Source organism: Pteropus medius, unplaced genomic scaffold (assembly GCF_902729225.1).
Source record: "Pteropus medius unplaced genomic scaffold, Ma_sr-lr_union100, whole genome shotgun sequence".
Taxonomy (NCBI): Eukaryota; Metazoa; Chordata; class Mammalia; order Chiroptera; family Pteropodidae; genus Pteropus; species Pteropus medius.
Genome location: NW_024345601.1, coordinates 8,652,069 through 8,665,134, shown reverse-complemented (window position 1 = coordinate 8,665,134; position 13,066 = coordinate 8,652,069). Strand labels below are relative to the sequence as shown.

The 13,066-nt window shown below is 35.0% G+C and overlaps 1 protein-coding gene and 1 pseudogene across 1 annotated transcript in view; both read left to right on the top strand.

The window, feature by feature from the left end:
* Positions 1-13,066, top strand: part of SPTLC3 (serine palmitoyltransferase long chain base subunit 3) — a 147,879-nt gene that overhangs the window by 47,745 nt on the left and 87,068 nt on the right. The gene's annotated exons all lie outside the window — the stretch shown is intronic.
* LOC120611957 (60S ribosomal protein L4-like) lies at positions 504-5,461 on the top strand (annotated as a pseudogene).

The following is a 13,066-nucleotide window of genomic DNA, read 5'->3' as shown; positions in this document are numbered from 1 at the left end:
AAACATTATATTCTTAAAAGCAGTTTATTAATTGCAGATTTTAATTCATCAGAATAAATAAAAATGAATATTTCCTGATCATTATTATCTAAATAGAAACTATTGTGCTTCATTCATCTGGTCCTTTTCTAGGTCCCTTCTCCTACTTTTTTTTTTAACAGTTTTATTGAGGTATAATTGATATTCAAAAAAATTGTACTTATTTAGTATATACAATTTGGTGAGTTTGGATATGTATATACACCCATGAAACCATCACGACAATCAAGATAATAAACATATCCATTATCTCAGAAAGTTGCCCCAACTTTTTGTGGTAAGAATACTTAACATGAGATCTACCTTTAAAAAAAAATGTTAAGTGCACAATATAGTATTGTTAACTATAAGCACTATGTTGTACAGCAGACCTCTAGAACTTATTCATCTTGCATAACTGAAACTTTATGCCCATTGAACAACTTCTCTTTTGAATTTGGCTCTTTCTTCCATTTTTCTGAATGATGTCCATTACTAATCTTGCTTTTGTGTTTGTGTATTGCCTGTCTCTGATGCTTAAACGTAAGTGTCATGAAGGAAGAAACTGGCCCCTTGACTGTTATGTTGAATGAATGAATGAACAAATGAATGATGAGTGAATGAATGGGCAAGGTGAAACACATTGCTTGTTTAGTTCTTTTTTTTGATGAAATATTCTCTCTTACCCAGAGGAGTGAAATCTGTGAGAAGGAAGCTACTGCTCCTCTCTTGTCTGGGGAGAAAGAATGATGCAAACTTCCTCCTATGAGTTCTTTGTTATTCCTGGCACATTGTTTTCTTATTTATCTCATTTATTTCTCACAAAAATCATGTGTTATAGTAGGCAGCACAGGTGATGTTATTCTCATCTTCTAGAGGTAAATCTGCTAAGAAAGAGATTTACCATTAATGAAAATTGAGTCACTGGCATAATTATTCAGACCTGTGCCATAAATAACTCAAATTGAACAAAGTAATTTTTATATCCATATATTCAGTAAATACTTAGTTAAAGCTCTAGCATTTATAAGAGGCTGCCCAAATTTTTTAAAAAAGACATCTTACTTATTTTCATTTTGATGTATGAGGGCTGAAGATATGAGCAGGGTGCACAAAGAAGATTCTGTTCCACATAGAAGAACTGGGTGCCCACAATGCTCCATTTGGCAATGAGGCAGAGACTAGAAAAAGACTCCCAGTTCATAAGAGACATGGAATCAGTAACCTTTGGAGATGTTTCCTTTCGTCCCAGTGACACCCCATACTAAGACTGTTAACCAGACAGAAAACAGATTTCTGAAGGTGATGACTCTCAAATCACTGAGACAGAACACTCCCCAATCACAGCCAGCAGAAGCTGAAGGGAGGAAGCTTGACACAGGCAATGGTTTGCCTCCAGAGAAAGCTAGATGTGAAATATTCTGCAGCCTCAACAAGTCCAGAGAAACCAGGAAGAGGTGAAGATCCTAATTTGGACTGCCTACAGCCTAAGTTCTTTCTCCACCTACTCACTATTCTGAGTTACTGGGCATTTCATGTTTACCTGCTTCATTGAGCTCTGGAGCTCAAGATCTAGAAAGAAGATTTTAACTGTTTTCAAGTAAACACTCAGAGAGCAAAATAGAAGCTACCCACAATAATTTTAGGCAGTTAGAAGGACTAAAAACAAGGACACAGCAAACTAAAATAAATAAGTAAACAGGGTACATCTAAAACTATTCTTCAACATAAATAGTAACCTTAACATAACATGAAATAATTAGTAGCATAATTTTGAATGTCATTTATTTCAAGAAATACAAATAACTTTTGGAAAACATATGCTACATAGTCTTAAGAAAAATGTTCGATAGTGTCAATGGATTAACTGTAAAAACTTGGGAATACAGAGGATTAACAATTTTTAGTAATCAAATTGCTTCTTGAGGAACCAAAAGTAAAAGTTTAAGAATGTTTAATGACTTAAAAATATTTTCTAGAGCTTTTGAAAGTAGTTTCTAATGACCTATAGGGAAAAGAACATAGAAATTATATTACAAAATAGAAAAATTGAACAAAAAAGAAAATCAAGGGGAAGTATTTAAAATATAATAAAAGAATAGAAGACCACACATATTACTTTGACCAAGAATATGTAAGAATATGTAACTAGAACATATTTGCTTATTGAAATAAAAGGACTAAGGTTTGGCAAAATAATAAAAATAAAAATTAAAAAAAATAAACTCAATTATGTGCTATAATTAAAAACAAATACAATTAAATTAAATTTCTTTCAAAGGATTAAAGTAGAAAGATAGGTCTTAGCCAAGCACCTGGTTCCCGCCTCCCTCCTGCAACCACCACCAAAATAAACCTCAGTGCCTAAATGAAAGGTCAATTTAGTGGAAGGAGCAGCAAAGAAGGAGTCCAAAAATAAGGTTGTTTGCCAAATCTGCCAATGTTCAAACTAAGCCCAAAATACAGCTGGAAATAATACATTTTCAGACAGATATATAAAGAATTGTAAATGCTATTTTTAAGATGTGAAATGATGTGCTGCTGTTCATTTTTGTGTATAACCGAAAAACAGTGGAATTCAGAATTTAAAAAGGCTTTGATTCCTTTGCGGGCCAGTTTAACGTTCCACAGGCTGAAAGAGCTGTACATTTTTTATATCTTAAATACGAGGCAAAGAGAAATGGTGATATGGAATCATGATCAAGCATTTGAAATATTTTAAATTTATATTTACTATACTCATATTGTTTTTTTGTTAGAATGCTCCCTGATTTGGGCAGTCTCCTTCTAATTATGTACCATATGTAACATTTTTGGTAACTGCATAATTGCATAATGGAGATAGATACAACTCCTACATCCTTTATGCATCAAATAACACAGCAGAAACATATATAGCTATTTATTTCTCTATACAACTGGAAATTAATAGGCTAATGCATGTGGGAGGGGCTTTGAAATCATGAAGATCAATTTAACATTCCACAAGCTAATTAGAAAGAGCAAGAAAAATAAAAAAATGAAATAGTGATAAACAACTATCAAGTACCTCCTACTCCTTAAAACAGAAAGTCAAGAAAATAAACATATAAAGATATACGACACTAACAATGTAATTCTTGAGTTTAATTTAATATTTATATATTGAATACTGAAACTTAAAACATATTATCAAGATACCTCATGTTTTTAAAGCTATTGAGTTTTCACAAAAATGTAGTGTATGTATAGTATGCCACAAAGAAAATCTCATTAAATTCTGAAAAGTGAAATCTACATAGATCATTGGATTCTTGGATCACAGTAAAATAAAGCTAAAAGTTAATAACAAAATTAGAAACAAACATTTTTTTAAAAAATTACTTGAAGGTTTTAAGCCTCTCCTAAGAGACCCTTGAATCAAAAGGGAAATGAAATTACAATTACATATTTAGAAACTGACAATTATGAGAGCATCAGAGGACCCAACTACTTGTGTATTCAGAGGAATATATATATTCTTACCTAAAGAAGAAAAATTGGAGCTAATAAACTAAACAACCAGTGCATTAAGGAATAAACAGAAGCAAAAGTATTGAATTATTGAAGATAAAAGCAGAAACCTATGAACTAGAGAATAGTAATTTTTATTAGGTTGAAGCATCTCTGTTCTAATAAGTCACTAAAAGTGATTCTGATGAGCAACCAGAGTTGACAATCACTGAGCTACAATCCTAATCTCAAAATTTGACAAAAAAGTATTTAATAAAAGGAAAATGATTAGGCAATATTACTTACAAAAAAATTATTCAAGAAATTGGCTCTTTTCCTGTGGGAGCCATCAGATTAAGAGGAGCGCAGCCATCTCTTCTCCCTACCATTGCGTGTGCTCATCCACTGGTATTGGTGTACTCAGAAAAGGGGGAATCATCTGGCAAAATGTCACTTTGCCTACTATGTTCAAGGCTCCCATTTAATCAGATATTGTAAACTTTTTCACACCAACCTGTGCAAAAAAAATAGCCTACTGCTGTCAGTAAAGTAGCAGGTCATCAAATCAATGCTGAGTCAAATTCCCAGAACTGAAGGCAATAAGAGTTATCGTTCTGGCCAGGATGTTTTTGGCAATATGTGTCATGGGGTGCACATGTTTGCACCAACCAAAACCTGGTGCCACTGGCACTGCAGAGTAAATACAACACACAAACGATATGCCCTCTGCTCTGCCCTGGCTGCCTTGGTCTTACTGGTGCTGGTCTTGTCTAAAGGTCCTCATATTGAGGAAGTATCTGAATTTCCTTTGGTGGTTAAAGATAAAGTTGAGGGCTACAAGATGACCAAGGAGGCTGTTTTGCTTCTTAAGAAACTTAAGGCCTGAAATGATATCAAAAAGATTTATGCCTCACAGTGAATGAGAGCTGGCAACAGCAAAATGAGAAATCATCGTCGTACCCAGTGCAGGGGACCCTGCATCATCTATAATGAGGACAATGGCATCATCAAAGCCTTCAAGAAGATCCCTGGAATTACCTTGCTTAATGTAAGCAAACTGAACATTTTGAAACTTGCTCCTAGTGGGCACATGGGCCATTTTTGCATTGGAACTGAAAGTGCTTTCTGCAAGTTAGATAACCTGTATGACATTTGGTGTAAAGCTGCCTCCCTGAAGAGTAACTACAAACTTCCCACGTACAAGATGTTCAGCATAGAACTTAGCAGAATCTTGAAAAGTCCAGAGGTCCAAAAAGCCCTCCAAGCACAACACAAGAAGATTCATCACAGGGTCCTGAAGAAGAATCCACTGAAAAATCTGAGAATCATGTTAAAGTTAAACTCATATGCAAAGACCATGCAATAGATCACCATTCTTCTCTGGGCCAAGAGCCACAAGCTCTGGGGGATAAAGCAGCACCAGTGCTAGAAGCTAAATCAGAAGAGAAGGGGGTTTCAGGTAGAAGCCTGTAGTAGGAAAGAAAAAAAAGAGGTTGCTTGTGTTATGAAGTAGAAGAAGCCTTTGGTGGGGAAAAAAAAAGAAAGCAGCTACCAAGAAACCAGCAGCTGAGAAGAAATCTGCAGGAAAGAAACCTACCACAAAAGAAAAGAAGACTGTGGCATAAACAAAAATTTGTTTATTCTGTAAAGGTCAAATCACTTTGGATGGCTAATTTTGAATAAAAACCTGATCAAAGAGGCAGTGAGAAACATGAAAAAAGAAAAAATAAAGAAATTGGCACTGTGAATCCCGCAGTATATTCAAATAACAGGATATCATGATCAAGTCATTCTAGTCAGTTACTACACGAATTTAAAAATTTGGTCCTTATCGAGTGCAGATCTTTATTTAATTCTTTATTGAATGTTTATTATTTTTAATAAATGTTTGATTGTTTATATATGCAAAATGGAAGCGGACTAAAACTCTCTTGCTCAGCTCCCCTTCATCTTTGTGGTGGCCCCAATAAAAGCTCCTTTAGAGGTCTGCTTTACTCCTCACAGACAATTTATAACTTTGAAAGAGTTGAGAAGAAAACACATGATTATCTTGATAAATATTGCTAAAGCAATTATAAAATTCAATATCCATTCCTTATAAAACTTTTAATAGAATAAAAATAAGAGATTCCTGAATAGAATTTAAAAAATCTACTTTAAACAGGGACTTTACTATGCTTCATAATGAAACATTAAAAGCTTTCACTTTAAAATCAGGAAAAAGATAAAGATGTGTTTTACTATCATTTTTAATAACCTTTGGAAGTATACTAAACAACATAATTATTCATTCACTTTTGAAGTCAATGAATGTTTATTGAATGACTACCATGTGAAAGAATAAGAAGTACATATAAGAGAAGAGGTAAACTAACCATTATCTGTAGATGATCTGACTGTTCATATCTCTGGTTTTCAAGTGTCATCCATGAGGAGTAAAGTGGACCTCTAAAGGGGCTTTTATTGGGCCCACCATAGAGATGAAGGGGAGCTGAACAAGAGAGTTTTAGTCCACTTCCATTTTGCATATATAAACAATCAAAAATTTATTAAAAATAATAAACATTCAATGAAGAATTAAATAAAGACCTGCATTCAATAAGGACCAAATTTTTAGATTTGTGTAGTAACATCAATAATCAATAATCAGTGAAGATACATTTGGAAAAATTATATCTATTAGTAAATATAAGCAAAAATAACAATCACCTAAAGAATAAATTATTTTGAAAATGTTTAGAACCTATTTGAAACAAACTATAAAACTTTTATAAAAGATTTACAAGAAGATTATAAAAAAACAGAGATGCCATATCCTAGAAGGGAATGATTGGTACTATAATTCTATCAACATTTCCCTAAATGAATATGTAAATTGAACACAATCCCAAGGACATGAATGGACAGGGTGGGAGGGATCTAAATTGAAATTCTAGAGACAGATACAACATGGCACCTTCATTTGTATATAATAAGAATAATATTTCAAATCAGTTGGAAAATGATCATAATTAGTGTTGTAATAACTGCATGATCATTTAAAGAAATGTTAGAGTTCTATCTCACACTTTACACCTAGGTCAATTACACCTACAAATTTCACTAGGTAAATTACAAATGCATTTGGAATTGAAATGTGAAAAACAAGAACAATCACTACCAAAAATAACTATATAAATAAAAATTGAAATTGAATGAATAACTGAATTGATGAATGACTGAACAAATGAACAGAATAAAACTACTTGGACAATTCAAATACTAAATGCACTTGTGTGAGTTCCTTGGTAAGTGCCCTGCTACAGATGTCACACTGTATAGCTCCCTTGATGTGAGTGATGCCTCTGTCTTAGTTCGTTGGAGTTGTTATAACAAAATACCACAGACTAACTGACTTGTAAACAACAGACGTTTATGTCTCACTGTTCTGGAGCCTGAAAGTTTAAGTCAAGGTGCCAGTATGGTTGGGTAAGGGCACTTTCTGTGTTGCAACTTCTCATGGTATTCTCACAATGTGGAAGGGATGGGTTAGCTCTCTGGGACCTCTTTTATAAGGGTACTAATCCTATTAATGAGGGCTTTATCCCCATGACCTATTAACCTCCCAAAGGCCCTACATCCTAATACCATCACTTGGGGCATTAGGTTTTCAACATATTAATTGGTGGGGAACACATTCAGACCATAGCAACCTCTTTTCTAGCTTGTCACTTATGATCACTCCTCAGTTCTATAACCCATAATGACCTCCAGTCTTTTCCAGTGGAACTCACATCAACTTGGCAGAATGCCCTCTTAGGAGGAAGGGATCCATTTTAATGTCTCAATACCAGACTGGCCACCCTGGTCCATGGAAAAACAGGCACTATTCCCTGTTGGAGGAAAGCCAGCTTGCTCCCAACTCAACTGCTAGCCACAACTGTTTGTCCTTGAGATTCCTCAACTCTGACCCGGGTGGTAGTCTACTGTGCCCTAATGTCCTGGGAAACCAGAGAAAGCACTTCCAAAAAATTTAAGGGAAAAGGAAACTTTTAAACTTCTATACATAAAACACTGTCAACAAAGTTAAAAGTCTAAGAACAAAATTAGGAAAAGTTATCCCCAATATATATGATAAAATGTTAAAATTCTTAATGTGTAAAGACTTACAGATTAAAAGAAAAAGATCAGTCTAACTTGAGAAATGGACCAAGATTTTGACAAAGATCAAAGCAGGCAAAATGGCACAGTCAGAATAGTATGATCTTTCTCAACCTTTTTAAAATTATCACTCCCTCCCAATGGTATTTTAATACCATAGGTACACTGTATATCTGTTTATGTTGTACATGGATATCTATTCTTTATATATAAATACAGTAAGATATTTCCCCTTCCAAGAACCAGTTTTCAACTTTTGGGGCAATAATACCCCTATTGATAATGCACAGAATAGTGGCCACCTTTGGAAGGATGTGGATGGTGACCAGAAGGAGCACAAAGAGACTTCCCAGATGCTATGCATATTGTTTTTTAACTTAATGCATTTATATGTCTGTATTTACTTTATTAAATTTCATAGAGCTCTAAACTTATGATTTCTTTCCTTTTCTATATGTATGCTACAGTGTAATGAAATTTTACATTAAAATTTAGATTCAGTATACAAATGAGCAGTTAAGAAAAAAAATATAGTGGCCAATGAGCCTGTGGAAAACACTCTGCCTCATTAATAATCAAAGAGTGATTGAGACAAGAGTCACCATTTTTCATCTAATTAGCAAAAAATTAAAAAATAACAATATTCCATAGTTTCAAAGGAGTGAAGAAAGGGGCATCCTTACATACTATTGATAGAGTATATTGGAGGGCTGTTTGAAAATGTATCAACAGCAAGTCATTTAACTTAGCATTTCCATTCTGAGAAATTTTGCCTTAAAAATTAGAATAAGTAATCAAAGATGTATGATCAAGAACAATCATTACAATATGTTTAAAAATAACAAAGAGTTTCTAGTCAAGATGATGGGGTAGTTAATCACTGCATAAGCCTCCTCCCATGGCCACATTAAAATTGCAATTAAATTATGAAACAGTCAACCTGGAGAATGACCTGAAGACTAGCTGAACAGAACTTCTATAACTGGAGATATAAAGAGACTACATCAAGACTGATAGGAGGGGTGGAGATGCAAAATGGGCTGGTCCCACACCCATCTGTGGTGGTTAAACAATAGGAGAGATATCTCAGCTATGGAGGCCCTTCTCACAAGGAGGAGTGAGGGACCCCAGCCCTTCACCGGGCTCCCCAGACCAGTGTGCCAGGACCAGAAAGGGGAGTTCCCACAAAATCTGAGAGGGACAATCAGTGGGGATTCTGGCTGTCCGGATGATATGGAAGGCAGCTAGAAATCCAGATGTACCCTTAAAGGGCCCACACACAGATATATTCACATGCAGGCACTCACCCTGAGCTCCAGCAGAGGGGCAGCAGCTCGGGAGGAGCCAGAGACATACAGGGAAAGACTGAGTTGTGTGGCTCAGGGAAAAAGCTGGAGGGACAGCCACCACTGTCCCTTTGTTGAGTCCTCCTCCTCTGCAACCTGCAGGTGAGTGCCATCTTGCCTGTGGTAAGCCCTCCCCAAAACAGCCAAAACTAAACCTGCACTGGTGAGATCTGCTTGTTCCACCCCATGACTCCCTGAGACCCTGCCCCGTCCAACTTGCAACTTACCCTGTGGCAATTTTGGGTGATTACTGGACAACCAGCTCCACCCCACACTCTTAACAGGAGTTTTTTTTCTGGCAGCAATCAACAGGCCTCCACTCGAGCACCTCAGGAGACACTTTTGGTGGTGGGCAACCAGTCCTGGCCCTAGCTGTAGTTTTTCCTGAACAAATCTCGGGGTTCTGTGGGCCCAAGATGAGTAGCAGCTGGCCTTGTTGTGAGCTGTAATTTTTGCAAGTGGCCACAGGCTCAGCACTGCCAACAAATCTGAACCTGCACCAAACTGAGGAACTCCACTTGCCTCACCCTGGAAGCTCTCTGAGACCCTGCCTCATTCAACTGTGGTACCCCCAAGGCTCATTCAGCTTTTGAGTCTTACAGGCAATCGGCAGGCAGCCTCAGACCTATACCTTTTGCTGAGCTGCCTCAAGCCTGGTAGTGGTGGTAATCAGCCTCAGTTCACCATAAGGCCTCTCCCACATACCTCCCACATACCCCTAGGTCCTTCTCAGGCCATAACCAAACATGGTAGCTTTGTAACTCCTACCAGGTAGTGCTGGGCTACTCTGTAGGACCTACGCAGAGAGGCAGCCAAATGAGAAAACAAAGAAACACACCCCAAATGAAAAAATAGGAGAAAACTTCAGAAAAATAACTAAATGAAATGGAGGCAAGGAACCTATCAGATACAGAGTTTAAAACACTGTTACAAGGATCCTCAATGAACTTAAGAGATTAGATGAGCTCAGTGAGAACTTCAACAAAGAGATAATAAGCATAAAAAAGAACATAAAAACCATAAAAAAGAACTACATAGATATGAAAAATACAATAACTGAAATGAAGAATTCACTAGAGGGATGAAGTAGAGGATCGAATTAATGATTTGGAAGACAAGGTTGCAGAAAACACCCAACTGGAATGACAAAAAGAAAAAAGAATTTTAAAAAATAAAAATAGTTTAAGGGACCTTTGGGATAACATCAAGTGTAACAACATTCACATCTTAGGATTACCAGAAGAAGAGAGAAAGCAAAGAAATAAGAACCCATTTGAGGAAACAATGACTGAAAATTCCCCTAACCTGGTGAAAGAAAGAGACATATAAGTCTAGGAAGCACAGAGAGTCCCAAAGAAGATGAACCCAATAGGCCCACACCAAGAATGTCATCACTTTTATTCAATATAGTATTGGAAGTTCTAGCCACAGCAATCAGACAAGAAAAATAAATAAACAGCATCTAAATTAGAAAGGAAGTAGTAAAACTGTCATTATTTGCAGATGACATGATACTATGTATAGAGAATCCTAAAGATTCCACCAAAAAAACTATAAGAACTGATATACTAATTCAATAAAGTAGCAGAATACAAAAGTAATATTCAGAAATCAGTTGCATTTCTGTAGATGAGCAATGAGCCATCAGAAAGAGAAATTAAGAATATAATCCCACTAAAATTACACCAGAAAAATTAAATACTTAAGAATAAATTTAACCAAAGAGGTAAAATACTTGTACTTGGAAAATTATAAGTCATTGAAGAAAGAAAATGAAGAAGATATAAATAAATGGAGACATATATTGTGCTCATGTACAGGAAGAATTAACATCATTTAAATGTCCATACTACTCAAAACAATCTATAGATTCAATGCAATTCCTATCTAAATACTAATGGCATTTTTTACACAACTAGAACAAATAATTTTAAAATCTGTGTGGAACCATAACAGACCCCAAATAACCATGAATAATCCTGAGAAAGAACAAAGTGGAGGTATAATGCTACCTGATATTAAACTATACTATAAGACTATAGTAATTAAAACAGCATGGTACTGACATAAAAACAGATACATAAATCAACAGAACAGAAAAAAAAGCTCAGAAATAAATTCATGCTTATATGGACTTTTAATCAATGGCAAAGGATGCAAGAATATACAATGGGGTAAAAACAGCTTATTCAATAGTGTTAGGAAAATTGGACAGATACATGCAAAAAAATTAAACTGGACCATCTTCTTATACCATATATAAGAATAAACACAAAATGAATTAAAGACTGAAATGTAAGACCCAAAACCATAAAACTCCTAGAAAACATAGACAGCAAACTCTCTGACATTGCTCTTAGGAATACTTTTTTCTGATGTATCTCCTCAGGAGAGGGAAACAAAAGAAAAAATAAACAAACGGGACTACGTCAAACTAAAAACGTTTTGCATAGCAAAAAAAAGAATCAAGAAAACAAAAAAACAACCTACTGAGTGAGAAAAGATATTTGCTAACGATATATGTAATAAAGGGTTAATATCCAAAATTTATTAAAAAAAACCTACAACTCAACACCAAAAGAAAAATCCAATTAAAAAATGGGCAAAGAACCTGAATAGGCATTTCTCCTAAGAGGACATACAGATGGCCAATAGACATATGAAAAGATGCTCAATGTCACTAATCATCAGAGAAATGCAAATTAAAACCACAATGAGATATCACCTAACACCTATCAGAATGGCTATCATTAATAAATCAACAAACAAGTGTTGGTGAGGATGTGGAGAAAAGGGAAACCTCATGGACTATTGGTGGGAATGCAAATTGGTACAGCCACAATGGAAAACAGTTTGGAAGTTCCTTAAAAAATTAAATATAGGACCACCTTATGACCCAGCAATTGCACTTCAGGGTTTTTATGCAAAGAAATCCAAAACATTAATTCAAAAAGACATATGCACCCCTACGTTAAGTGCAGTGTTATTTACAATAGTCAAAACATGGAAGCAACCTAAGTGCCCAACAATAGACAATTGGATAAAGAAAAGGTGATAACACACACACACACGCACGCACACATACACACACACACACACAAAATGGAATATTATTCAGCCATAAAAATGAAATTTTACTATTTACAACAACGTGGATGTACCTAGCGGATATTATGCTAAGTGAAATAAATCAGAGAAAGACGAATATATCGTTTCCTTTATACGTGGAATCTAAGGAACAAAATAAATGAGGAAGCAAAAGGAAAACAGACTCATAGATACAGAGAACAAACTGGTGATTGCCAGATGGGAGGGAAGGTTGGGGGGCTAGTTGAAAAGATGAAAGGGTTAAAAAGTACAAATTAGTAGTTACAAAATAATCACAGGGATGTAAAGTACAACATAGGGAATATATTCAATAATATTCTATTAACTACATATAGTGCCAGGTAGATACGAGACTAATTGGGGTGATCACTTCATAAATTATATAAATGTCTGACCACTATGCTATACACCTGAAACTCATATATAAAATAACATTGAATGTCAATTCTAATTGAAAAATAAAAATTAAAAAGTAATAATAATAAAAATTGGAAGTGAGATTCCAAGAATAGGAAATTGATTAAACAGGTTTATTTAGTGTACTAAGCAGCAATATGAAATTTCATTATTATTATTATTTACTCACACAAAATTATAATACAGTTGCTAAGCACCATAGTTGAGAGCTAAGGCTCTTGGATTAGGCTGCTTGGGTTCAAATCTTAATTACTCCTTTTAACTACTAGGGCCTGAGATAAGCTATGTGCCTTCCTAGTCCTCAATTTTCTCCTGTGTAAAATGGAAAAAGAGAATAAAACAAATTATAAAACAATATGTATATTATGAGTCCAATTTAAAAAATATATTTTATATGAATATCTATATCAAAAAAGCTGGTTAAGTTTTATTTCGTATTATTTCCTAATTTTTCCAAATGAACTCCTATTTCTTGGGTTAATTATTCTCTTACTAGTTAACAGGAGCCTAAAATGAAGGCAGAGTCTAATGAAAATAGTTGTGGCACTTCCAAGGCATTGCCACAG